Source organism: Pipistrellus kuhlii, unplaced genomic scaffold (assembly GCF_014108245.1).
Source record: "Pipistrellus kuhlii isolate mPipKuh1 unplaced genomic scaffold, mPipKuh1.p scaffold_m20_p_5, whole genome shotgun sequence".
NCBI classification, from domain to species: domain Eukaryota; kingdom Metazoa; phylum Chordata; class Mammalia; order Chiroptera; family Vespertilionidae; genus Pipistrellus; species Pipistrellus kuhlii.
In genome coordinates this window covers 2,865,226-2,892,047 of record NW_023425551.1, presented here as the reverse complement: position 1 = coordinate 2,892,047, position 26,822 = coordinate 2,865,226, and the positions used below count along the sequence as shown (strand labels likewise).

The 26,822-nt window shown below is 50.1% G+C and overlaps 1 long non-coding RNA gene across 1 annotated transcript; it reads left to right on the top strand.

Moving 5' to 3' along the window:
• Positions 1 to 18,570: 18,570 nt before the first annotated feature.
• LOC123651339 lies at positions 18,571 to 26,349 on the top strand. Its single transcript, XR_006739979.1, has 2 exons — positions 18,571 to 19,171; positions 25,341 to 26,349. It is a non-coding gene; the product is annotated as an uncharacterized LOC123651339 (long non-coding RNA).
• Positions 26,350 to 26,822: the final 473 nt, after the last annotated feature.

The following is a 26,822-nucleotide window of genomic DNA, read 5'->3' as shown; positions in this document are numbered from 1 at the left end:
CATCTTCTGATCCTATCTAATAATAACAAAATATGCTAATTGACTACCACACCCTCAAAGATGGCAGCGCCCATAGCCACAAGATGGCAGCACCCCAGACCCCTCAGTCCCCCAGCTGCCCAGGGCTGGCCCAAAGCACAGGCAAGCCTCAGATGGCTGCTGCCCAGCCGCCCAGAGCCACCTGAGACTCAGGTAACCAGGGCTGGGCCAATGCTTGCACTGCCAGCAGTGGCAGCAGCAGAGGTGTGATGGGGGCATTGCCTTCTCCTGATCGCCAGGTCACCTCCTGCCCCTGAGGGCTCCTGGACTGTGAGAGGGGGCAGGCCGGGCTGAGTGACTTCCCCTTCCAGTGCATGAATTTTCATGCACCGGGCCTGTAGTTAATTAAAACCTGACAGTAGCTTTACAATTACTATCCAGTGCACTTAGTAGCATCAGTTCATTTTGGATTTGCTTCAGTTTCTCTAGACCAGCTGGGTCCAAAGCTGCCAAAGCTTAATTGAGGCTGAACAAGACTTCTGACAAAAGACAGGTGTGAGAGTGGGGGTGGGGGGATGCAGTGGGCAGGCATGTTGACCTTTGACTAAGGTGACCAGATGTCCCGCTTTTGGCGGGACAGTCCCAGTTTTGAACAATTTGTCCCGCGTTCCTCGGTGTTTTAAAAAAGTCCCGATTTTTTTTACTGCCTTATATTCAGTGTTCAAACAAAAAACCTATTTTTTCCTTTTGTGACTTTCTTAAAAGGCTACTTTATGGGCATGTTCTAATTTGTGAACCTTGACTCTATAAACTCCTTTTTTATCAAACTGGTCATTTCAAAGTAGAGTACTTTGTTTCATTGAGCCGAGCAGTGGGCATGGGATTGATTCATGGGAATGGAGACGATCTGTTGGATTCATCAAATTTGGTGTGACAGCATAAAACAAACAAAAAAATGCAGACTTTTGTGTGGTTTTGGAATCTAGCCCGGGAAAGAAAATCTCTTGGGTGAATCATGCTCAGATGTACTGCCTTGGACCAGCCCTCTTTAATGTGACAGCTTATTCTGGTGACTGAGAATGTACACGCAGGGGTCCTCAAACTTTTTAAAGTGGGGGCCAGATCACGGTCCCTCAGAGAGCTGGAGGGCCGGACTATATGAACTACTAATTCCTACTGTAACACCTCGGCTGCGCTCACTGCCCAAAAAACCTGGGGGGCCGGATCAGGCTCCTCTGCGGGCCGCATGTGGCCCGCGGGCCGTAGTTTGAAGACGCCTGACAGCGTTCTCACTGCCTTTGTGACCATAGCTATCCTACACCACTCTGAGCATAACGTAACCCAGAGCTTCCTCTGCTGAGGCCCTGTGCCTGCTTCTGGCGTCCCATCCTCCCATCTTACAGCTTTCACCTGTCACTAAGTCTCTGAGCCCCTGGAGGGAGCCGCACGGTGCAGGGCCTGCTCTCCCTGTAACGTGCACACAAGAAAGAACTCAGGGTTGGGGAAACCCGTCAGGGACAGGGTTTGCTACCTTGTGCTGCAGCGCTCTGGCTTTTTCTAAGGCAAGCTTTCAAAATGTGGGGGAGGTCCCAACGTTCCCCTCCCCCGGGAGACACGTCGCTTTGCTGGCACAGCTGTGACAGATACCATCCATCTATCCCAGACTCTTTCCGGCCAAGCCCCAGACTGCCCGCTTTCCCCAGGCAGCCACTGCCCGGCTCAGCGGTCAGCATTAGCTCTGAAAGCTCTTCCTCACCGTGGTCCGGGAGCATGTTACCGCGTACGGTGCGTGTCTGTCTTCAGCATGTGTCCCAGGGACCTCCTCCCGGGCTGGTGGGCAGCTCTGCAGGCTTCAGGTGATGCTGCGTGATGTGACTCCTCTGCCTGCCACCGGGCTGACGTTCGGTCTCGCCTTCACTGGCTTTGAGGTGCAGTTGATCTCGCATACTATAGAATTTAACCACCCAAGTGCCAGTTTCTGCATTCTCTGGTTTTTCAAAATTGTAAGATAGGTAAAATTATCTGTTAGCGCTTACAGATGTCATACTTCTATTTTGACCTTATTCTCAGCTCTTTGTAAAGGGAAAGGAGTCCCACTGACGTTATTGAATGGAATAATTCTTTTGCCATTTGTTTTAGGTTGATTTTAACCTTGTCGATAACATTGTTTTAAGTCATTATTGGAAACATGCTAAGGCATGATAACCTTTGGACGCAGTTAATTTTTGTTTCAGGTGATTAAAATAGAATTTTATTTGTATTGAATTAAGGAAACCATCAAAAATAACTCAGAGAAAGAGAATGGAATTAGAACTAGTATACTTGTATTATTAACTAAAGATAAAACAAGAAGTCAATATAAAGATTGCTTAAGAAAAGAGCAAGCATTATTTAATACTTAAGTATACCAAGATTTCTTCTTGAGATGAAAAGTGGAGTTTTATATCAAGCTTTCATGTTTTGAAATCCAAGTATTACTGTTAGAATAGTATATTTTTAAGATTATGGGTGAGCCTGGAAACCAATACTTGGCCTTGTTGGACTTTTTAATACTCAGTACCCTCTAAGATTGTAGACATTTTGTATCAAGAAAAATAAAAATCTCAAAACTATGTCTACTTTAGAACTTGGCCAAACTTGTAACTTTGAAGTGTCCGGTAAAATCTGATTTTCTTCATGTTGGCTCTGGAGTCATTTGATTTCATTACTTGCAGCAGTAGATAGTTGTTTTTCTGTCAGTAGCTTAAGCTAGGAGCCAGGTATTGAAATTCGTAGCTTTGCTAACTCTAATTGAATCATTTTTATCCAGACTGCTCTTTAACCACACTTAGATTTCTGTCTCAATTTTTATACCTTTTAGCATGTTTCCAAGTTATGGGCAATTTTTGTTTCCTTTGAGAGGAATAGAGTTATACCATAACACTTCAGAGATACTCCCGATTGCTGTATGAATGTAGTGGGGGAGGGGGGGTTACTCGCTTGAACGTAGGCCTAGGCATTGTTTGATGGTCAGCTTTTGGGGAAAACACACGGCTTTTTCTAATGTGCCCGTTATCAGATCATATCGGAGGCCTCAAGTGTACAGGTCACGTTGCACTGAGAGATGCATTTGAATGATGTTATTGTTCACGTTGGTCTCCAGGCTATGGAATTTCAGCTTCATTTTTTTGTCCTTCGATCATTACATATGTTAGATCTGAAAGTGAATCCAACTTGAAGTTTCTTTCTTTGGAAGGAAATTGGTTACAGCCAAAGCACTCACCATTCAGCATTCAGAATACTTTCAGATGGTGGTAGACCGACCCTACAGCAGTTCTGTTTAGCAAGAGACTAACCAGGTGAGATTATAATGAACACTGTGTCTTCCCTCTAGGGCAGTGTTCGGCAAACTCATTAGGCAACAGGACGGCTCGCAAGCCGCGGTTTGCAGACCACTGCTCTAGTGGGAAAAAGCCCTGCTCTTGAACTTACTCTTATTCTGAGGGTTATGAAGCACAGAAGCGAATCTTTGCCTCTCCCGCCTGGGAATATTGCCCTCGCGTAGTTCAGATATCTGCGAGGAGGAAGACAATGCAAATCCAGTTCTGTTAGCTGCACGGGAAGGGTAATGCATTTATGGATCCATAAGAGAAATGTGTCTGGGACCAAGTTTCACATTTTTGTAATAGCTGCTTTTGGGAGGTGTTTAATGAGATAAATTTCTTTACAAATCACTTTCCTTGGTAATATTGATAAACTCTGGGAGTGTTATTGTACACGTGTCTCTCTCCACCTGCCTGAGGCCCACTGCCTGGACGGTGCAGTCAACAAGAACCGTTTGCCGCCGAAACCGGTTTGGCTCAGTGGTAGAGCGTCGGCCTGCGGACTGAAAGGTCCCGGGTTCGATTCCGGTCAAGGGCATGTACCTTGGTTGGGGGCACATCCCCGGTAGGGGGTGTGCAAGAGGCAACTGGTCGATGTTTCTCTTTCATCGACGTTTCTAGCTCTCTATCTCTCTCCCTTCCTCTCTGTAAAAAAATCAATAAAATATATATATATTTTTTAAATAAATAAGAACCATTTGCCTATTTTGAGGAAATGACCAGATTAAAACGTAAGCTGGATTTTTACGTTGTCAAGATTCTATTGAGAGGATAAAGTTTGAGTGAGATAGCCAGTTTTGTCCTCTGCCCAGTCACTTCTGGCAGGGTGCTGTCATCAAGCTTTCCGGACACGGATGCGTGTTCATTTTTCTTTGCACCGAGCACAGCGTCAGTGGGGACAGGTCCCCAGCAGCCTATGAAAAGTTAATGCGACAGTTTTTCAGCGGCATTGCCTAATTATGAGATTACTTCATTTTTATGTCTGAAAATCAAATGTTGGTTGTAATGGGTAGGATTTGGGACATATAAGATATAGAAGCCTTCCTGTTGACAACTTTTCGAAATCACGGTTAAGTGATAGATTCAGGGGCGGGGAGATCCATTCAGCTCTTATCCCTAAGTTTTCCCTCTGGAGCCAGAGCAGGGCTCTGCTAAGCGTGAGAACACTTCTCCAGGTGATGTCACTCCCTGAGCTGTTCAGACTGTTTCCTGAAGAGCCTTCTCAAATCCTGGGAGCTCAGGCTCCTTAGTGCGGCTCCGGGAGAGCCTGTATTGGGAAGGGATCTGCTCTGGAGACCCAGTGTCGTGCTCGGCAAACTGCGGCTCTCGAGCCACATGCAGCTCTTTGGCCCCCTGAGTGTGGCTCTTCCACAAAATGCCACGGCCTGGGCGAGTCTGTGTTGAAGAAGTGGCATTAAGTTTAAAAATTGTGGCTCTCCAAAGAAATGTCCATCGTTGTCCTGTGGATGTTTGGCTCTGTGGGCTGATGAGTTTGCCGACCCCTGGCCCAGTGGGGTGGAAACCGCTGCTGATACTCGGACAGCTTTGCCTCCTGGAGGACCTGCCTCTCCTCTTCCCCACGGAATGCTCAGCACCCCTCCTGTCTCCCCGCCCAGGAGGGGCCTCCCGCGGCTGGTGCAGCCGGCAGGCAGGTACAAAGCACGGGGTTTCCGCAGCCTCCCTGAGCTCGCCTCCAATGGCCTGGCCCTGCTTCCAGACCAGCTGTTTGCAATCCCGAGACCTGGCCGTGGTCAGCAAACTGCGGCTCCAGAGCCACATGCGGCTCTTTGGCCCCTTGAGTGTGGCTCTTCCACAAAATACCATGGCCTGGGCGAGTCTATTTTGAAGAAGCGGCTTTAGAAGAAGTTTAAATATAAAAAATGTGGCTCTCCAAAGAGATTTCCTTCGCTGTCCTGTTGACATTTGGCTCTGTTGGCTAAAGAGTTTGCCGACCACTGCCCCAGAGGATATTTGGCAACTGCAAGACCCCTGGTTGTCTCCCATGGTGGGTGGGATGGGAGGGAGCTGGTACCCAGGGAGCTTAGGGGCAGGGATGCTGTAAACACCCTCCTGCCCTGCAGACAGAGCGCAGCCCCAGGACCCAGAGGCACCTCCCCCGGAGGCTGGGAACCCTCACGCAGGCCTAGGAAGAGGCATTCCACACTCATCCTCCTCCTGTATCTTTAATCTTCTCCTTTTTGCTGACCCCAAGTTTCCTATTAAGATGCAGAGTCTTTCACACTTAAAAAATAAATCTTGCCCTTGACCTTCTGTCCTTCCTAGCTGTTGGTCCCTCTATTCCTGTGCAGGGAGATTCGGGGGCAGTGCTTTCATTGGTCTCAGACTCCTCTTTTGCCTCAGTGCCCTGTGTGGTTAGCTTTGGGCGTCGCCATCGGCTGCACCTGCTCTTTGTAGAATTCCCGCTGACATGCTGGCCTCAGCGGTCTGCGTGCCTCTCCTGGGTGTCCCGTCTGCACACCCCCATGCACAGCCCGTGTCCGCCATGGGGCTCCTCCCGGGGCCTTACTGCGTGTCTTGCTTACGGTGACCAGACGTCCCGCTTTTAAACGCCTCGGGACAAACTGTTAAAAATTGGGATGTCCAGCCGGGACCGGTTTGGCTCAATGGATAGAGCGTCGGCTTGGGGACTGAAGGGCCCCGGGTTCGATTCCGGTCAAGGGCATGTACCTTGGTCTCGGGCACATCCCCAGTGGGGGGTGTGCAAGAGGCAGCTGATCGATGACTCTCTCTCATCGATGTTTCTAACTCTCTATCTCTCTTCCTCTCTGTACAAAATCAATAAAATATATATTTTTAAAAATTGGAACGTCTGGTCACCTTAGTTTTGCTGCTTCTTCTGCCCGAGACGGGACCTGCTTCTCCTCCGTGTGGGCCCCTGACCCTCGGGACTCTGGGCGGGACTGGCCGTGCCTCCTCTCCCCAGCAGCCCTCCTCCCGGCACCCCTTTATCCGGGCTGCGGCTGCAGTGACTGAGGCCGAGGCCAGGTCACAGTCACTTCTGCTCCTAGTGAGGTGCCTGATTATAGTCCATAGAGGGGTCCCCAAACGCACCCCCACACTGTGCAGAATCACAGAGGCACTCAGTGTCTGTTAACGTACACTCCACCTTCAGAACGGAGCTCTCGGCTGTTCGCGTGTGCAGACCTTTTGGGGGACACTCTGTTCAGTGAAATTTGTTGAAAGAATAAATGAACATTGAAAGGGATTAGAACTGTTTAAAAAATCACTGTGACGTGATGAAAACATTCCTTCTTCGGAAGTTTTTGGGAACCCAGAAGCTCCGTTTCTCGTCCAAAACCGCCTGGGCTCCGCCTGTGGGAGAGATGGCAGTGATGGGAGGCAGGATAACGGGGAACACGGCTCTGGCTCAGTTCTCTTCCCCACACATGTGGGTTTTCACATGTTTCCATGGAGTAAAGACTCATGACACTTGTGATGTTTGTGAAGACTAGGAGAGGGGTTTTTGTAAACAGACTCAATGGCCAGCAGGAAAGGTCAAGGCGAGGGCCAGTTTACAAGCGCGCCTCCTGTTCTTTAAAATGACATCACTCGCCAGGCAGCAGTCAGCAGGAGCCCACAGAGGCTTGTGTCTGACTAGGAAGGGACTGGTCACTTTTAACCAGAAGTGCCGGTTGGTGTGTTTAAGGGTTTATCACCTCGGTTATGTTTGTAACCAGAGCCTTGAGTGCATTTTTCATAGGAATATTCTTCCTTTGTCTATAGATTGAATTTCATTAAATCATGGGGACCAGAGCTATGGGTTTGGATTGAAGAGATACATTCCAAATGGTCCTTTCTGATTTGGGGGGGAGGAAGGAGTGTCCCAAAGTTTATCTTGGCTTCACCTCACTGGCGCTGTGTTTAAAGCACATGTGTCAAACACAAGGCCCTCGGGCCAAATCCATCCCGCCAGGCCTTGCAATGTGGCCCGCACCGCGCTGTCATCACTGCACTCCGCTGCGTTTCCATCACAATGACAGTTTATGACTGTTCAGTAAACCATTTGGCCCGCGATTTAGGCTGGATTTTAGATTTTGGCCCCTTCTCTGATTGAGTTCGACACCCCTAGTTTAAGGAGTCAATATAATCAGTCTGAGCTATCGAGGCTGTGTTACATTACAGCTACAGGAAGCAGCGTGGCTCAGCTGTGCCTTTAAGAAGCACAAAGCAGGCTGAATGCTGTTTCATGGCCCAGCTTCTATGTAATAAATGTAGGGTTTCAATGGCAAAGTTTCTGCAACATACTTTCCAAAAATATGGGAAGCCTGAGTTTTTATTAATGAGTCTGATTTTTAAAAAAGACAGCTCGACTTTAAGTGTTTTTAACAAACATTGAAGTTCCACGTTTCTTGCCAGATTCTTTGAAACATGGTACAGAACTTGATTTTAAATGCTTACCTTTAAACTTGATTCTAACACTCAAATAGAAGTGCTTGAGGGGCGAGAATTGGAGAAGGCTTGTTACCGTGTGGGCTTATCACGGAATGGAGAAATACATTTCTAGTAAACTCGGCAAATATTTATTGAAGGATATACACTGAGTGGCCAGATTATTATGATCGCTGTGTGTGTGTGTGTGTGTGTGTGTGTGTGTGTGTGTGTGTGTGTATTAGAGGCCCTGTGCATGAATTCGTACATGGGTGGGGTCTGGCCAGCCTGACCAGGGGGAAGGGACATGAGCGGTAGGCTGACCTGCCTGCTGGTCGAACTCCTGGTCGAGGAGACAATTTGCATATTAGCCTTTTATTATATAGGCTATACACTGTGTTCAAAGATCATAATAATCTGGCTGCTCAGTGTATATTTCAAGTGCTGGGAGTGCTGGGAGCTGGTGCAGTAGGTGATGGAGACAGGCAGTGAGGAGTGGGCAGAGCACAGAGCCTGCCTTTCAGGGGGTTGCCTTTTGTGGGCGCAGGAGTAAGGCATCTGTGAGAATTGCTCTAACAGAAGGATATAGAGATGCAGCTGAGACATAGAGGAAGGACACTGGTCCTAGATTCCAGTTAGAACCTGCCTTTTCATTGCAGCAGATTCACCCCCTCAGCCTCAGTATTATTCTCATCATGAGAGAAGTTTGGGAAACACTGTTCCAGAAGGAGGCTATACACACACCTGTCTGGGAGGCTTGGGGGATTACACGTGCAGCGCTTAGTGTAACGCCTGAAGCGATGGTCGCTTAATAAACGTCTGCTTACTCCTGCAGGCCGTTCCTGTGCAATAGAGACATCTGTCCTCTGGCTCAGTGGCGTCTGCCTCCCTTCTCCCCTCTCTTTCCTTTTGGCATTATCTCCCAGGTCCGTGACTTGAGGCAGGATCTCTAAAACCTGGGAGGTTAAATTTAGATTTCTTGGCTAGTTTATTTTCCCCGATTGTCTTCCCTCCGTCCTCAGTGCGAAGAGCTCCCTTTTTAAAGCTTCTAGGACATCAGTACCGCGGCCCTTTTACAGTGTCCTGTGTTCCTTTCCTCCGAGATCTGCTCCGTCCATAAGAAATCCCTTGGTCATAGGACCTGTGAAGAGTGTCATTTTGAATTCTTTCCTATTTTATTTTCTGCAGTGAAAGGTAGGGGACTTAAATTTCAAGGAAATTATCTCAGCCTGCAAGAATTAAAAATATTTCTGTTGGTCTTTAAAAGTTTATACTTTACTCTGAACTCATGTACAGTATTTTAGTCATAATCACATGTGCATTACTATTATATAATGAATCATCAGAGGACTTCGAGGTTAACAGTTACTTGACATGTTTCACACATGTAGGTAAGATTTCCCCTTGGAAGTTTTTATACACTTAAAAAACCTATTTATAACTAATTTTATTTTTGTAACCTTTGAGATTTAAAAGAGAGAAAACAAAGCTTTTAGTATTACCCTTGAAAACAAGAAAGCAAGCTATAAGGAGGTTGGGGCACTTAATATTTGACAAATGAAAGCTTCAGAGCACTTGAGAATTTTAAGTATGTAATTCTTGGTCCCTTTGGTAACTATTTCAGTCTATTAGAGGTATTTCCAGAAAGGTGATCATTTTTATAATAGCTTTCATGCCATGACATGTATTCTCGCTGTCACCAGAGAGATTAAATTACTGTTCGGTTCTTTCCATTTTGTGATATTATATATATGGTCTATTTTAATTGAAATGTTTAATATCAGTAGACTAGGGATATTTTTCCATTAAAAAATTTAAAATATTCCAAAAGAATAATTATTATTTTATTATTGGGGCCTCGAAATTCACATAAAAAAGTGCATTTTGGGGTTCTAAATTTATACCAGTAGAGGGCGCTGTACACCTATGAGAGGAACCCCAGTGCTGCTGTATGGTGATGAGCTGGCTATCCTAGATGTAGTATTCAGCTTTGGTATTTCTAGGAATTTAACCACAATCCTCCCCACCCCAAAGTGGCTTGCCTGTCATCATCTAAGAGATAATCACTTCTTTTTATTCCTAATTGGCATACATCCTGGTGCTGTTTAGTGGGGTCCTGGCTATACTATAGGTACATGAGTTAAAGCACCAGAAATTATGACTTCATATATACACATAAAGATCATAGAATCTCAGGAGTTTGAAGGAACTTTTAACATTCATTAGATCCAGCATCTATTATTTTAACATTTAATTTGCTAATCTGAAATAGCCTCAAAAGGAATTATTTTCAGAACAGTCATCTGCTAATTAACAGTAGAATCTTACTTACAAAAACTGCTTATATCTTTATACCATTATGGTGTTCATATTGCATAACGTTTATTTCTTAGAGTAGATCAACAAAATATTTCATAGAAGAATATTGTTTTAGGAGGTTATTTTCACAGATATCTCTGCTGATATTAATAGCAGAGTATTCAAGAGTTAAACAAATGCTCATCTATACTGATAATAGAGGACTATACAGATTGTCCCGGACACCGGCACAGTAGCAGTAATGATCAAACAGCAGGCTGTGTGGGGTGACCAGGCCGGTAGGGGAATGAGTGAGGGACGACCAAACGACTGAACAGTCTGTACTGGTTCCTCAATTTCACCTTTGCTATATATATAAAAAATTTACAGTTTTTAAAAATATCTAAGGCCAAAAAAATTTTATAGGCCTAATTCAGATTTATGATATCCTGAACTATCAATGACTTACAAACACACCTATAAGCATGAACTAGAAATTCCATTTTTAAAAAAATCTTTGTACTGTTTTCTTTTTTTTTAATTAATATATTTTATTGATTTTTTTACAGAGAGTAAGGGAGAGAGATAGAGAGTTAGAAACATCAATGAGAGAGAGACACTGAACAGCTGCTTTCTACACACCTCCTACTGGGGATGTGCCCACAACCAAGGTACATGCCCTTGACCGGAATCGAACCTGGGACTTTTCAGTCTGCAGGCTGACACTCTATCCACTGAGCCAAACCGGTTAGGGCTACATTTTTATTTTCTCTATATACTTTTAAACTTCTCTCACCAGTTATGCACACAGCCATGGCCTCTTGGTGGTATAACGCAGTTATAATGAGATGCTTGGGTTCTGGTTTGCCACAGTCTACTACAGGTATATGAACTGGGGTCAGGGTGGGGTGATTATTATCCAAGTGTGTTGTCTAATAAACATCTGGCATTTCTTAGGGGAGGGAGGGAAGGTCTCCCTAGACTAGGTAGTGACCATCAACTAGAATGTCTTTTCCGTTGACTTAGGAGCTGTGTGTTCCTTAGGCAAAAGGTGTTAAGTGAGATGTTGACTGAGATAATTCCCTAGAAGACTATGCCTTATTGACACTCAGATACTCGCACTCAGAATTTTAAACTAGTCATGAGTGTCTATACCCTCCCCACCACAAAACAACAGAAATACACACACAGAAACCATGCCTGGTACAATGCTGGCTCTTTTTTATATGCACCTGCCTGCCAGCTGTTCCGTAAGCTGGCCCGCAGAGGAGGCGGGCCTTCCTGCACATTCCTCCCTGTTACACTAGCATCTCCCCTGGGTGACGGGTTCAGAATGTTGAGTTAGTGTAGTTTATCCAGATGGCTTCGAGGCTAGCAGACAGGGGCCTTTTCCTGGAACATGTTACCATCCATGCCAGCGGTGTAAGTTACAGGCTTGCTTTTAAGGTAAAAATAGTCACTGCTTTTCAGTGCTTCCCATGCATTTTATAAGCTTAACAAATAAGACAAGGAGTTGAAACATGAGTTTCCTGAGTTTTCTGCAGTGACTTTGTGTCAGCATAGGTTTCTTCAGGAATTGTTTACGAAGGCTCAGGAAACGGCCAAGATGGCCTTCCAGGGTTTTTATTTTATTTCCTTTTTTTTATTATACTCCTTCTTCTACTCAGACCTTTTCCCTGTGTGAAATTTTAACTAAAGGGTTTTACATGGGGGCGTTGGGTAATGTCTGGGTGAAGACCATAACTTTGGAGCCCGCCTCTGCCTGTGATACTGGGCGAGTGGCTCAGCCGCTCTGTTTCCTCATCTGTGTGAGAGGGTGTCCAACAGCCCTCCGCAGGGCAGCGTGACACTCAGAAAAGAACTGGCATGTGGTCGGCACTTCATCCATTGATTCTAGACCCGAGAGAAAAAGCCTTTGAGACAGTAGGCCTTGGGAAAATACTCATTCTCAAGGGGAAATGGCTTAGAAAATGTATGTAATGAAGATTTAAAATCTCCCTCTCTTTTTAACACTTGGCTTTGAGGAAAGCATGCATTTTACAAGGTGCGTGTATGTGTGGTAATGTGCTGCTTATGGAGGAAGCCCCTGCCCTCTTCTTTATTCACAGACAGCATTATTGGGCACAAACACTTAGGAAAGGGCAGAGAGGGAGGGGAAGGGCAGCCCTTCGAGTAGGAACCAGTGTGCAGGCCGATGGGCATCGTCACGGGCTTAGTGCATAGCTCCCCTCGGAGCGGGACGAGGCTCCTTGCAGGAGGGGGAGGACGCCCTGTGCTGGCGGAAGCCAGTGGCCTTCAGAGAACTGGCTGTAGGTGGGTGGTGACTGGGAGTCAGTGAGTGACCAGCTCCCTGCCAGCCCCAGGTCACCAGGTCACCGGGAGCCAGCTGGGAGCCAGCCACTGAGAGGCTGAGTCTGGAGGCACATTCCACTGGAGGGAGATTCCTGAACAAATCCGCCTGGGGACTTAGCAACATTCTGGGTCACAGATCAAAGGAAGTTAGAGCCAGAGGCACAAGGGGATGATCTGGTCCGGGAATGTGTGTCCAGCTGGGAGAGGAGGAGGGCATTGAAAGGCTTGGTTAACATATTTTGTTTTTTCATGAGGATTACACTCCAGAGCCTGTGGTGGAGGGAGGGCGTGGAGTCCGATCCTGTGCAGAGATGGCAGGGGCTTGGGTGGGCTGCAGTGGTGAGATGGTGACAGCCCCTCTGCCAGCTAAAAGGCATGCAGAGTGTGCGTCACATGACGTCACGGTCACATTCCTTGGAAGTTTGAGGAAACCAACAGAAACACTTGTCCATGAATGGCACGCTTGTTGCTCTGCTGGAAACCACTGCTGAGTCTCTGGGAACTGAAGATAAAACCGAATTCCCTCAGACTCCCTTTAAGTGAATCACGTGAAGAGGAAAGAGGCAGTAGAGATGGAGTTGCCAAGTTTTGCAAATGAAAATACTGGGACACCCCAGTGAATCTGAGTTTCGGATGAACAACAAGTGGCCTTTTAAAATAGAAGTATGTCTGACATTCAAACTTTCCTGTGTCCTGTATTTTCTCTCTGCATTCACTCCTCATCCCTCAGAAGCCTCTGAGATTCTCCTTAGCGCCAAGACACTGGCTGATGGCTGGTCTCCTGGAACCTGTAGAGCTTTCACCAGTGACCTTGGTCTCCGTGGACTTTTCTAGATGCCTAGAAATGATGCCTCACTCTCTCCTTCCTCCTTCCTCCTCCTTCTTACTCCTCACCCCCAGACCAGGGAGTGTGAGAACAAGCACTTGAGGAGGGCGTTGTTGAGCAGTGTGTGACTGTGTTGTTGTAGAACACTAGTAACGATCCGTTATTTTACACCGAGTACCTGATATCCCACACCCTTACATGCATTGTTTATTCTGTGTGCCTCACACATGAAACAAGGCGGTTCAGCCAGTTATGTAGACAACGTGAGCAGAAGGCGGTGTCTGGTGATAAATCCTGTGTTCTTAGCATCCTCTCTGTGGTTTGGATCAAGGTCTGCAGCCAACTCCGTGACAGAAAGTTCCTGCGAGCTTATCTTTTTTCCTTCCCCGCCTGTGATGTGACATTCGCCACGGAGCCGTGACCTGTGTGTTCAGACGGATGCTGTCACTTCAGATTTAGAGTTTGCTCCCTGTGTTTGCCTAAAACACTATTTTATCTTGCTAGTTAAAATAGGGTGCTTTGATCCCTTCAGAAATATTAAGGTTTCCTCCTCACATTTGTAGAGTTTGGGGTGAGAAAAGTGAATCCATGTCTGCATCATGAGTCCCAGCTCAGGGGGAGGCCTACGGGAGCAGAATCTTTATGGTCTGCGCTCAGCATTTATCTGTCCACCAGACACAGCTTTGAAACTGTCAGAGCAGGTGAAAGCACGGAGATCTAGTGTTGAAAAACATACACTCAAACAAATGAAATTTAGGGTTATTCTAGGATTATGCTCTCTTTCCCATCTGATTTCACTTCTGACATGTTCTTACTTATTAACGATTTTAGAAAGATGACAATTTTGGTTGACTGTGAGAGGCAAACATTTTTATCCAAGATCATCCATTTAAGTTTGACAAGAGGAATGCCAACCTTAATGTGATCAGTACCCACCCAGTGAGTTTTAAACCCAGAAAGTGGTGTTTCCGAGTGAGCAGAGGGTAAGTTGGGCCCCGTTGAACTTGAAGGGAGATTGCAGTTACTGGAATGGGAGACTCCTGTGCGCCAGGTGAGCGCTCACCGCGCAGCCCCACCGCACCTTCGTGGGGAACGTGAGACGCTCTGGGTCCCAGGAGGCTTGGTCTTTGTCCTCCTTCTCATGTTTTAAGCTGTTTTTGACAGTTACATGTGGCATTCGGGAAATTGTTTTCGAAACTGTATTTGGGTTTTAGTAGCTGGTTTAAATGTGTAAGAAAATCACACTAAAAAACGTTTTAAAGTTGAAAGCATATGCATTTAAATATCTTCTAAATCAGGGATAAAGTGGATGAGCAATGGCCAGAGGGACCAATTTTGTTACGTATCTTGATAGCATTTTGGGCTAAGGGGCCTGGGAAATACCCAAATGCAATTCAATACAAACTCACACTGTAACCAGGAATAGCTGTGAACTTGAATTCTAGTTAAGAAATTGAAGACTTGTGCAGTATTGGCTATCATTTTTGCAGAGCTTGTTTCCATGTGGATTGTGAAGGGCGATTCTGTGAGGCAGTAGGAAATGACAAATGAGCAGGAGAAATTAATGATAGCTGTCCACATAGGAATTCCACCACAGGCACATGCTGATGATCTAATCATTGTGTTTGCCACGGGCAGAGGTGTTAGCATTTTTTAATTTTTTTTATTTTTAATATATTGTATTGATTTTTTTACAGAGAGGAAGAGAGAGGAATAGAGAGCTAGAAACATTGATGAGAGATAAACATTGACCAGCTGCCTCCTGCACGCCCCCTACTGGGGATGTGCCTGCAACTGAGGTACATGCCCTTGACTGGAATCAAACCCGGGACCTTTCAGTCCGCAGGCCGACGCTCTATCCTCTGAGCAAAACCAGTTTCATCGGTGTTTGCTTTTTAATCACTGTGCTAGGTGGTTCCTGTGGACTGATTACTGTAGACTCCTTTGACGTTTTGGGAAACCTTTGGAGCCAGCTTTTCTCAGGTGGGACACGGATACCCATGAGTCAAGTTGCAGATACCGCTGGTTCCGGCTGGTGACCCCTGGTGCTCAGCAGAATGCCTGGCCATGCCTCGCTCCCTTCAACCATTTGTTGAAGTGAAATCAATGACCTCGTTGGGGTATTCCTACTTATTATATCTAACCAGAAAGCAAACTCTCTTCTCTTCATGTCACTCCATATGTCCCCCTTATTGTTCATTATTAGGGGAATGGGAAATTTGAGGTACTAAGATATTTCAGTGGACAGCCAAGATAGATAACATTTTGAGAAATAAAATAGATTCAGTTGTAAGTAAAGAGGCCCCCACCCCCACCCCAAAAAAGCATGTAAAGCAGACCTCTTCGTACACAGACACCTATAAAAATGAGAGAGTGAGATGAGAGATCTGGTAAACACAACAGCATATGTCCTCCTTGCCCAGAGCCCCAGGTCATGCCTGTTGTCCCGGGACAATTATGACTGTTGGTTTTCATCCTTGCGAGTGTTTTTCCACAGACAGTGACTTACATGGCCATCAAACTTTTACTAGTAACTAGCCAAGTCATGGGGGTGCAGGGGCATGGCTGTCAGTCCAGCACAGGCCTGGTGTGTGCTCAGTACTCACGGCTATTTTTACTTTCTTTAGATGTTTCTTTCTCAGCCTAGAGACTTACAAACCTCTGTAAGTACCATCTTAGGAGCTCCTCTCCCAGCCTCCCCCAGGGCCTGCTTGCAGGGTGGGGCAGGGCGGGGGTGCCTGCAGGAATCCCTGCTGGTGCTGAGCTAGGGCTGCCCCCACTGAGGGAGGCGGGAGGAGGGAACCACCCGCAGCCTTGGGTGCTGACGGGTCCTGGGGGAAGCAGGGAGCATTCGGAAAGGATGGTGGGTGCTGGGGAAAGTGGGCCCTTGACATCCCCTGTTCCAGGGAAAGAGCTTGGTTCTTACTTTGGAAGATGATGAACTCCGTACGTAGCAAACTTCAATTCTCCCTAAAACATCACTCTGACCTCCAGGAACCCTGTCTGGACGCAATCACATTCCCCCTTGGGTCTCACAGCTCTGGCCTACAGTTATCTGGGTGTGTGTTCGTTTTTGGTGTTATGGCAGCCTTAGAGGGTGTGTCCCTGGTGTGTGTATTCCTGTCTGAGGAGCGGACGGAAGGCGTTGTGTGTGTGTGTGTGTGTGTGTGTGTGTGTGTGTGTGTTGGCTTTGACGGTTCTTCAAGAATCAAAATGGCAGTTGGGTGTGGGTTGCATTTCAACTTGTTTCCCCCCTCCCCCCACGTCCATGGCCAGCAAGCTGCTTTTAGCCCGCCTGGCCTGTCTAGGCAGCACGCCCTGGCGGCAGGCGGCTTATAGAAGACACGCTTTTGGGAAGCTCTGAACATTCCTTCTATTCCCCCGAGGAAGCTCTATTTAAAATGGCCGCCCTTCGTTATAGCTGGCTGGAACATTCCTGCCTGTCCTCCCAGGCACTCCGTTAGGGGGAAGCCTGTATTTCTGAGGTGCAGGGAGCCCTGAGTAAGCGCATCCCTCCCTTTCCAGGAAAGCAGCCTGCAGGGGGACACTGGGAAGACTGTGTGCACTAGTGCTTGGGGTGGAGAGTTCTCTCTCTCTCTCTCTCTCTCTCTCTCTCTCTCTTTCTCTCTCTCTCTCCCTCCTTTCCTCCCTCCCTCCGTCTCTCTCTCCCTAATGAAGCAGGGAACAGGGTATGCAGCTGGAGCTGAGAGCGAAGGGATGGAGAGCAGCTGATGCTGGGGTTGATGCTGCTAGCAGACACTGTAACTCCTACCCAGCCCGGCGACAGGCAAGGGCGGTGTGGTGGAGGGCCGAACACAGTGGATGTGGGTGTTGGGATGGCCATGGGGGCCTGACTGGTAGGATGTGAGCACACAGTACAGTAAAGCTCCACAGTCAGGGGCCAAGGCAGAGTGGGCCTGATGGGTTGGGTTAGTCCTTTGGCCGCTTTGAGTGTGGCAGTGCCATCTTCATATTGTCCTACAGCAGTGGCCTGCAAACTCATCAGTCCACAGAGCCAACTATCTACAGGACAACGATTTAAATTTAAGAGCCAAATATTTTTTAACTTAAACTTCTTCTAACGCTGCTTCTTCAAAATAGACTCGCCCAGGCCGTGGTGTTTTGTGGAAGAGCCACACTCCAGGGGCCAAAGAGCCTCATTTTGCTGATCATGGTTCTAGAGCACATGTGTCAAACACAAGGCCCGCGGGCCAAATCCGTCCCGCCAGGCCTTGCAATGTGGCCCACACCGCGCTGTCATCACTGCACTCCACTGCGTTTCCATCACAATGACAGTTTATGACTGTTCAGTAAACCATTCGGCCCGCGATTTAGGCTGGATTTTAGATTTTGGCCCCTTCTCTGATTGAGTTCGACACCCCTATTCTAGAGGAAAAGGGAATGCTCCTTATTCTGCTTGCTTTCCAAAAAGTGTTTGAGCCATGGTGCCTCTAGTTCGAGGCAAGGATGCAGTATTTAATTTTAATTCGTTTCCTAGCCATCAAAAACGGGGAAGAGGCATTCCTGCTAGCGGCTGTCACACGGGTTCTGGGTTATCCTGGTGGCTGGGACAGAGTATGGGGTCTCTGAAGGTTGGGTGGGGTTCAGTTCCTGGCTCTGCTCCTGCCCCATATTCTTCTCACCCAGAAAGCAGGCACTGTGCACCTGCCTGCGATCACAGGGGACACAGGTGACTATTCCGGAGTCAGTGCTGGCGCAGGCTCTGTAAACGTACCCTTAGCCACGTCGCTTTGGTGAGCCCAGCGTTGCCAGGGCTGTGACATGCAGCAGCGTGTCAGCATTCAGCTTCTGGTGGTGGAGTCCGCGTGACAAGGACAGAGGGGCCCATCATGGCGACCCAAAGTAAAGCTTTGTTCCTTCTGGGGGTTAAGGACTTAGCAGGAAGCCACTCATTCAGGAAATGCCAGGCAGACACCAAGTGCCCACTGCGCCTGTCAGTGGGAACTAGTTATACTGTCCTGGTAGCATACATCCCAACCTGGTGGTCAAAAGCAGTGAAACTGACCCAGTGCCCACCGGTACTGGTATGGGCAGTCCCAGGACTGGTCAAAAGGATTCCGGTGTCTAACTAGCTCCCTGGGTCCAGCGTCACACAGGAGCTGTGAGCCTCCGACCGCTGACTGCCCCGGAGGCCAAATAGCCGGTTCCCTGGGGGGCTCCCCACGGCCCTCCCACTGGACACGCTGTCCCCGCCACCGGTGCGGGGCGGCCTGGCTCCGCGTCTCAGAAAGATTCACTCCCTCCAGGGGAAAGCACACCCCAGGCTCCAGTAGTCACTCTGTGCCTGTGCTGATGGCAGTAAAATGGTGTTTTGTGTGTTCACGCATCTCTAACTCTGCTTTGTTCTCTCCTTTTTTTTTTTTTCTTTCCATTCAAAGGAAAGTAAAGAGTCCTGCCCAGCCTCCTAGGCCTCCCCCGAAATAACCGTTGGGTGCTCGTATGTGACACTGCGCTGGTTTTATAGTTGGGAGGAGGTGGAAGAAGACATTAGATCCATACCCATGAAATTTATAGTCTAAGAGCCTACGATTCCTAAACCAAAAGCTATAGGACGAGGCGGGAAATGCCAGCACCTGAGACTTGTTCTACCATCCTTTTAGTTTGCAAGTGGGGGGGGGAGAAAAAAAAAGGAATTACCGAAGATTTTTCCAATGTCCTGCATTGTTATTTGACATAGTAGAGAACGAGAAGCGTTAACAATAAAGAATGAGCGCATCATACTGGTCATCAGTTTGGCTTTAGGCGTTGTTTATTTGTTCACCCAACAGATGATTGAGTGGCCAGGCCCTGTGTTGGGTGCTAGAGCAGTGGCATGCTGCCGTCCGTTAGAAGCTCCGGGTGTGATAGTGACAGAAGGCAGGAGAGTGTGGAAACCAAGTGTGTGCCCCGCGGTGCGTGGGACTCCCGGGATCCAGGTCTGGCGGCTGAGAGGCTTCTGAGGAAGGTTAGTCTCGTGATTTTTGAAGACGGGCCGGGGAGGGGGCCATGGCGAGCCTGTGAACGCCAAAGGAACCTCATTGGGACGGTGAACCTTGGTCAAGGCCCGTTCCAAGTTTGCTGAGGGCAAAACACAAAGGGGAACGGCATCGTCTTGAGAAAAGGGGAGATGTAAAAATATAACGTGGCGGTAGTTTGACATTTTTAAAAAAAAATGTATTTTAATGATTTTTTATAGAGAGGGATAGAGAGCTAGAAACATTGATGAGAGAGATACATCGATCAGCTGCCTTCTGCACACCTCCTACTGGGGATGTGTCCAAAACCAAGGCACATGCCCCTGACTGGAACCGAACCTGGGACCCTTCAGTCCGAAGGCCGACGCTCCATCCACTGAGCCAAACCGGTTTCAGCAATTTGACATGTTTTTGAGAAGTTTTTAATCAGGTGCGGAGAGTTGAAAGAGTCTCTCGCTGAAGCATTTTTAGAAAGTCAAGCAAAACATTTCTTAGGACAGCTTGCTTATTAACCGTAGATACAAAAGATTTATAAAAAGCAAAACGATGATGACGCTTCCTATAAGCGAATCCCAGAAAATCCTGGCTCGGCTCCTGAAGCATGACGATGGAACTTCCTCTGTCCGTTCATTGGAGACAGCGCGCTGTCACCAGATGGGCCTTTGGCGGCAGAAACTCGGAACTGGCAGCAGATGCACCTACAGGTTTTTTTTCAGATTCTGGGATTACTGCAGCCAGCTGCCAGCCCGTGGATCTCTATCATTTTAAAAGCTGTGGATATGCGTGTCCACGTCCGGAACCGGCCAATGGAGCAAAGATGCTCCTCTCTGTACCGAAGGCTGCAGGCGGCTCACTTCCTGGCAGACTTGCCTGGCTTAGAGTTAAGCTGTTTAAATTAACTGGGACTTTATCTGAAGATCATGTGGGTTGAACGCAGCTTTTGAAAGAGAGTCCACGATGCAGCCCTTGACGCTGTCATCGCCTCTGACCTTGGAGGGGCCGCTCAGCTCAGCGTGCCGGGGCCTGGTCCAGGCTCCTGCAAGACCACATGTGCGGTGTGGGAGCCTGAGGGGTGCACGGTGCTCAGACAACACGTGAGCGTGGTTGGAACATGTTTACCGTGTTTCCCCGAAAATAAGACATCCTCCGAAAATAAGACCTATATTAATATAAGACTTATATTAATTTTTTGGGAGAAAAAAAATTAATATAAGACACTGTCTTATTTTCGGGGAAACAGGGTAGTAACACACTCCCAAGTGTTCACCTTGGTTAGTTAACAAGTATGCTGAGGCCGGTGGGCTAGGTTCACCCTGTACCCACACACATTAATCATGTCCGTTCCCGTGTAGAAGTAGATTAGGTTGGGAGGTAAACAGAAGGCTTTGGGGAACTAGACTCCCCTCCAGACTCAGGCAGCTCAGGGTGGGTGCAGGAGGGCGTGTCAGCAGAGATGCCTGGCCTGGGCTGGCAGAGGGAATGGGACCGAGTGCCTGCAGCCCCTTCCCCCTTTCTCTGTCTGCTCCCCCTTTCTCTGTCTGCTTCTCACCTCCCTCCCACCAACCATCCCAAGGTGCAGGTGTCAGCGTGCAGACTTGTCAGGGCATATGTGAGCTGTTAAGAGCAATTCATTTCTTTCTTTCTTTTCTTTTTTTTTTTCTGGTACCTCTACAAAGGCATAAGTTCTCACGTGTAAAAATATATAGAGGTGTGCGTACATTTATAAAATATATAGATTCCTAGCCGCTTGTGGGGATTCTCTCCTGCGAATGGGAACGGCCTGTAGAGAGGAATGTTGGAGGAGGAGGGGGAGGGAGGACAGGGCAGTTTGGTTTGGGGTGGGGTGCATGGCCAGGAAGGGAAGGATCCTGTCTCTGGGCTGGCCGGAGGGGAGTAGAGTCTGTGGCCAGCAGAATCCCCGACCCCCTGATCCAGGAGGAGGTGGGGGCCGTGCGCCTCGGTCACTCAGTCACTCAGTCATCTCAGAGAGCCCGCGGTCTCGGGAAAGGACAGGCTGTGCCGGGTGTGGGTCAGGCAGGCTGCTGCCTGGGCCTCTGCCACGTAGAAGGCAGCCAAGCGCCCTCCCGGTAGAGAGGAGAGGGAACAGCAGGCGGGCAGAGGGAATGGCAAACTCCCGCCTGCTTCCTGTCCCCTGAGCATTGGTGAGTCATGCTGGACGTGTAATGTCCACGTGCTACAGCCTACATCATCCATGCCCCTGCCTGAATGCCCGCATCGGCCTCAGCAGTGGTACCCATCGCCAGTTTACAGCTGAGGAAGCTCACTGACCCACGGGCTGCACACCTACCACGGAGCCAAATGAGATCCCGGGGCTCGGGGCCTGACTGCGGGCTGGAACCAGCTCTGGGCCTGCGCCTTCCTCCACCTGCTCCCACGGGATTGGCTTCAGCGCCTTTGAAGCTGCTCAGTCCACTGTGGTCCAGAGTCTGTTCTGTTGGGACCATTCATACCAAGTGGCACAATTTTCCAGGATTTAATATGGGAAATGTTTGAATTAAATGAAAGGGATGTTATACACTGAGTGGCCAGATTATTATGATCTCTGAACGCATAATCATCTGGCCACTCAGTGTATACTGTAAGAATAAAAGGCTCATATGCAAATTGTCCCCTCAACCAGGAGTTTGACCACCAGGCAGGCCAGCCAACCATCCATGTCCCCTTCCCCTGGCTATGCTGGCCCAAGCCCACTCATGCACAAATTCATGCACCAGGTCTCCAATATACACATACACACACACACACACACACACACACACACACTGAGTGGTCAGATTATTATGCGTTCAGAGATCATAATAACCTGGCGTTATAACTCGGTGTACAGCAAAGAGTATATTGTGGGACGAGATAGCAGATCATCTAGATTTTCCATCTTTGTGTGCCCACGGGGGAGTGTGAAGCTTCCGAGCTTTGATTTTCTATCATTTAAAATGGGAATGTTGTGTCCTGTCATTCCCAAGGTCTGCCTTAGCACAAATACCCTTCTTTCAATCCTGTTGGCACTAACTAGCTTTTCTAGGGAATCTCAGAGATTATAGGCACAACCCACGTGCGGTCCGGGAAGCAGAGCATGGTCTGCCTCACAGAGGGGCCTGGCTGTCCCCCGTCACAGAGATAAGCTTCCCTAAAAGCAAATCAGTGCCTCTGTCTGAGCATCCTCGTCCTGGGTCCTCCCCGGGGCCTGGCCTCAGTGCTTCGATCAAGCAGGCCGTCCCTCCCCCATCGTGAGTGGGTGTTTAACTACAGGACAACAAACACTCACAGATGCTGTTGGATCGCGTGCACACACCGGTCCACGCTTGTCTGCACCAGCCTTCCTGCTCCCATACGGCCGGCCGCGTGGACCAGCTGGAGGCGCAGATGGGGCCTGGCACCAGGAGCCATTGGCTCCCCCTCCGCCTGGCAGGGCAGGGCCCCAGGCTTGGCTTTGAGAGGGCTGGGCAGCCCCGTGTTCCTGGAACAGCCCGTCACCTCCTCGCGGGGCCCTGGTGATGAATTCCGTGGCTTTGGTGCTGGGACAGGTCACCTGGGACGTTTTCTCTCTGTCCTCCTCTGGAGAGGAGTCCCAGCCAGCAGGAGAGGTTAACCGAGGAAGGAAGGAAGGAAGGGAGGGAGGAAGGGAGGGAGGGAGGAAGGGAGGGAGGGAGGGAGGAAGGAAGGAGGTTAATCAATTTCAAAGGGGCCCAAGCCTCCTGATTCCGTCTCCCCAGGCGTCCTCCGGCCTTTCTCTCTACCCTGTGATGCAGAGGTGGCGCCTGGGGCTGGGGCAGTGTCTGGCCTGCTGGTAGGCCATGTGGAGGTCAGACACATGTGCTTAGGGAGGAAAGTTGTGCACAGGCCACAGACGCCTGCAGGCTGTCAGCAAGTTCCTGTTTCTCCCTGCAGCCTGCGGGCTGTGGCTCTTTCTCCGAGGGGGCGGGCTCTGCTGGTCCCTCTCTCCCCCTCTCCCCCTCCTGCGACCATGCAATTAATGGAGAAGCCGGGCCGCTCCCCCCGGCCCTGGGCTTGTGGGAGCCAGGGACGCCGTGGCTGCCTGGAGAGCAGGTGGCCTCCTCTGTGGTCCTGCTCAGGGTCACTGCCAGGGTGGCTGCCCACGTGTGTGCCGGTGCAGGACGCTGGGGGGATCCCTGTGGCAGGAAAGGCAGAGAACTCAGGGGCCCGGCACGCTTAGCCGGGAACCCGGCTGTGGCCGCTTTCTGTCTGTGTCCCCCTGGCTGGGCTTTTGACTCCCCTGAACCCCCTGTCCCTCCCCTGCAGGGTGGGACTCCCACCCTCTGCTTGGCGGGGCCGTGGGTGCGGAGTGGGGAGCCGGGTCAGTCCCTGGGGACGGAGCCCCAGTGGGTGACCGCTGTCAGGGGTGCCTGCCCGTGTTCCCTCGCCTGTGCCCGTTTCCCAGGAATGACTGCCCCCGCGGCGCCCGGGAAAGACAGCCGCAGCGAACGCACCGCGATGGCACCTGCAGCTGCAGACAACTGGTTCTGGAACTTTCCCACTCTCCACCGCCAGGAGTGACCCTCACTCCCAGGCCCCGCCAGGTCTCTGTTAGTTCAGTCTGATTCTTTGGGCCCTTTCTCACGGACACGTGGGGTGTGGGCCTCCTGCTTCTCACGGCGTGACAGCCTGGCAGCGCTGTGGGGGGCGCCTGGTGACAACGACTGAGCCCCCGGGAGCGGGGGTGCTGCTTCGCCCGGCGCTCCGGCCGAGCTCTCCGTGGCCCGTGGGCTTCTGTGGCGCTTCGAGGTGGGCCACGTGGCGTGGGACACTCCTGCAGGGTGTCGCCGTGGGAGGAGCACCGGGCAGGGCGCTCCTCCGGGCCTCAGCTGCTTCCGGGGGGCTGTCCGTCTGTCTTGCAGGAACCAGACCAGGCGGAGGAGGCGGGTGGTAATAGTGAGTGAGGAGTCCCCCTTTACCAGGATCACTAGCTGAGGAGCAGGAGCGCTGGCCGGGAGTCAGAGGCCTGGTCAGTGCCACGTAACACGAGGCAGGCGGGTAGCATAATGGTGAGCGCACCCGTTCCAGCGTCAGACTTCCTGGGTGTAGACCCCCGCCGTGCTTCCCAGATGCATGACTTGGCAAAGGTCCTGGACATCATTACTTAAACCTGTTGACCTTCATGGCTGTGTCGCCTGCTCTTCCATGCGGCTTCCATGTCAGGGTACTGCTGTGCTTTTTAGGCGTTAGAGTAGGGGTGTCGAACTCAATCAGAGAAGGGGCCAAAATCTAAAATCCAGCCTAAATTGCGGGCCGAATGGTTTACTGAACAGTCATAAACTGTCATTGTGATGGAAACGCAGCGGAGTGCAGTGATGACAGCGTGGTGCGGGCCACATTGCAAGGCCTGGCAGGACGGATTTGGCCCGCGGGCCTTGTGTTTGACACATGTGCGTTAGAGCATTACTTCCTAACTCACAGAAACAAGCAGGCAGCAAACACATGGCATGCTTAGGTCTTAACAGTGAGAGACGTAGGAGTGTGCGTCTTCAGAACTGTGTGTCCGGGACTTCGTCCCGGCGCCATCGGAGGAGATGGCGGTGGCCGGCAGAGGGGACGATGCTGTGAGCTCCCGGCAGTCATGGCTCTCAGCCCCCGGCGGAGCTGGGACGCCAGGGCCCCCGCGCAGGTTCCGTAAGCGGCACCGTGAGGCAGGGCTGCAGGAGGCCATCGCTGGGGTCGGACTGGCCTCCCCTTTCGGGCCTCGTCCAGGGACGTCCTCTTAGCCTGTCTGTGTGTGAAGGAGCTGCCAGCGAGGCCAAGGGACCTCAGTTCCTGGTGGAGTCGCATCGGGAGCCTGGGCATCCTGGTGTCTGGGACAGGGTCTCTCCACGCCGCTCCAGCCTAGGGGAGATGGACCGGTGCTCCCTGCTCCCTGCTCCCTGCTCCCTGCTCCCTGCTCCCTGCTCCCTGCTCCGTGCTCCCTGCTCCGTGCTCCGTGCTCCCTGCTCCCTGCTGCTCTGTGCTCCCCCGGAAGAAGATGAGGCCTGCAGAGCACGGACCTCATCAGACACAGGAACGCGTGCTGCTGCATGGACACCGGCTCCTCTGTGGGAATTGTCTCGGGGAGAGAAACACACACAAACACCAGGAGAGTGATTCCACTGACCGGTGGTGACCAGTTGTTGTTCCTTTTGTCAACAGGCAGGATGATGAAGTGCTGGCAGCTGCCCGAGCCCAGGCCTTTAGGAATAAATGAGACACGCAGCAGAGGGCTCCTGTGGCCATACCAGACCCCGTGCCAGGACCCCGTCAAGGACCCGGAGCAAGGACCCCATGCCAGGACCCCGTGCCAGGACCCCGTGCCAGGACCCCGTGCGAGGGAGGAAGCCTTAGGACCCCGCCATTACCCACGGAGAAGGCTGGGTGCCCTCGGGCCTTGCTTCCGCTTGAATCCAGAGGTTGCGAGCATGCCTCCCTCTGTCCCTGTGGGAGCAGGTTTAATTTTATAAAATGTGAAACACGAACTCTGTGAGTTTCTAGTCCGTCCTCGTTCTTGCTGAGGACCCACACGGCTGAGCAGGATGGCATCGGCAGCATGAATGGCAGCAGGCTCCATCCACATGTGCACCGGGGGCCGCGGTGCAGGGAGGCCCCTGCAGGAGAGGAGCTCCCGTTGGTGGGAGCACAGGTTCCCGGAGCTGTGACGCCGGTGGCTAAGGCTGTTCTCCGGAACACAGTGTGCAGGCTGAGCTCTGACGGTGGCTCTCCTCACTGTCCTTGGTCACCGCCCTGGACAGTCGCCCGCTTTGGGCATCCTCAGGGTTCACTGGACAGAAAGCAGCCCTGGGAGAACGCAGGGCTCCAGACAGTGTCGCAGGGTCACCCATGGCAGGTGCCGGTGGCCAGTGCCAAGCCTGGTGGGCGAGGAAGCACATGGCAGCGAGCGGGCGTATTGCTTTGTGTTGTAAGCATACTTTATAAGTACGTTTCTTACCAGCTTCTCATTCGGGCAGAGACCGCAAAATCCCTCTCTGAGTTCCCAGGCCAGGATTTGTGTTTTGGAAATGACCAGTGTCCACAATACCTGCAGTGGGGGGGGGGGGGAATACCAAAACTCAAGTCTGAGCACTCCTTATGTCTGAAGGAATGTTTTTATCATTCTCCTGTCTGTTCTGGCTCTGTCCCGGATTAAAGTGCTCGGAAAGCCGGAGTCTTTGGTCTCTGGAAACGTGAGAACCTAGTGCTCTTGCCGTACCCTGTGAGACACGTTCATGACAAAAGCCGAAACTAATTTTGATTGTCAGTCATTTGCTTTGCTTTGTAGGTTGCTGTGTCTTTGGTGGTCCACCTTTGCCTAGCAACTAAGAAGTCTGTGCCGTCACATATGTGGACACAGAGATGCACACAGAGTTCAGCCTGTCACTGTGTCCTGCGTTGAATCACTGTCGGTTTCTGCGTTTAAGCAAACACTTTGCTATTTGTGGAAAGGCCGAGACAGTTTTGAATGCCATGGGGTTTTTCATGATGCATTCTACAACATGGAATTAACGATAACCTCTGAAGATTTCACCCTAGCTATCTTTTTTTTCTTTTTCTTTTTTAATCCTCGCCCCAGTATATGTTTATTGATTTGGAGAGACAGAGGCAAAGAGAGAGGGGGGCAGAGGAGAGAGAAGGCTTACT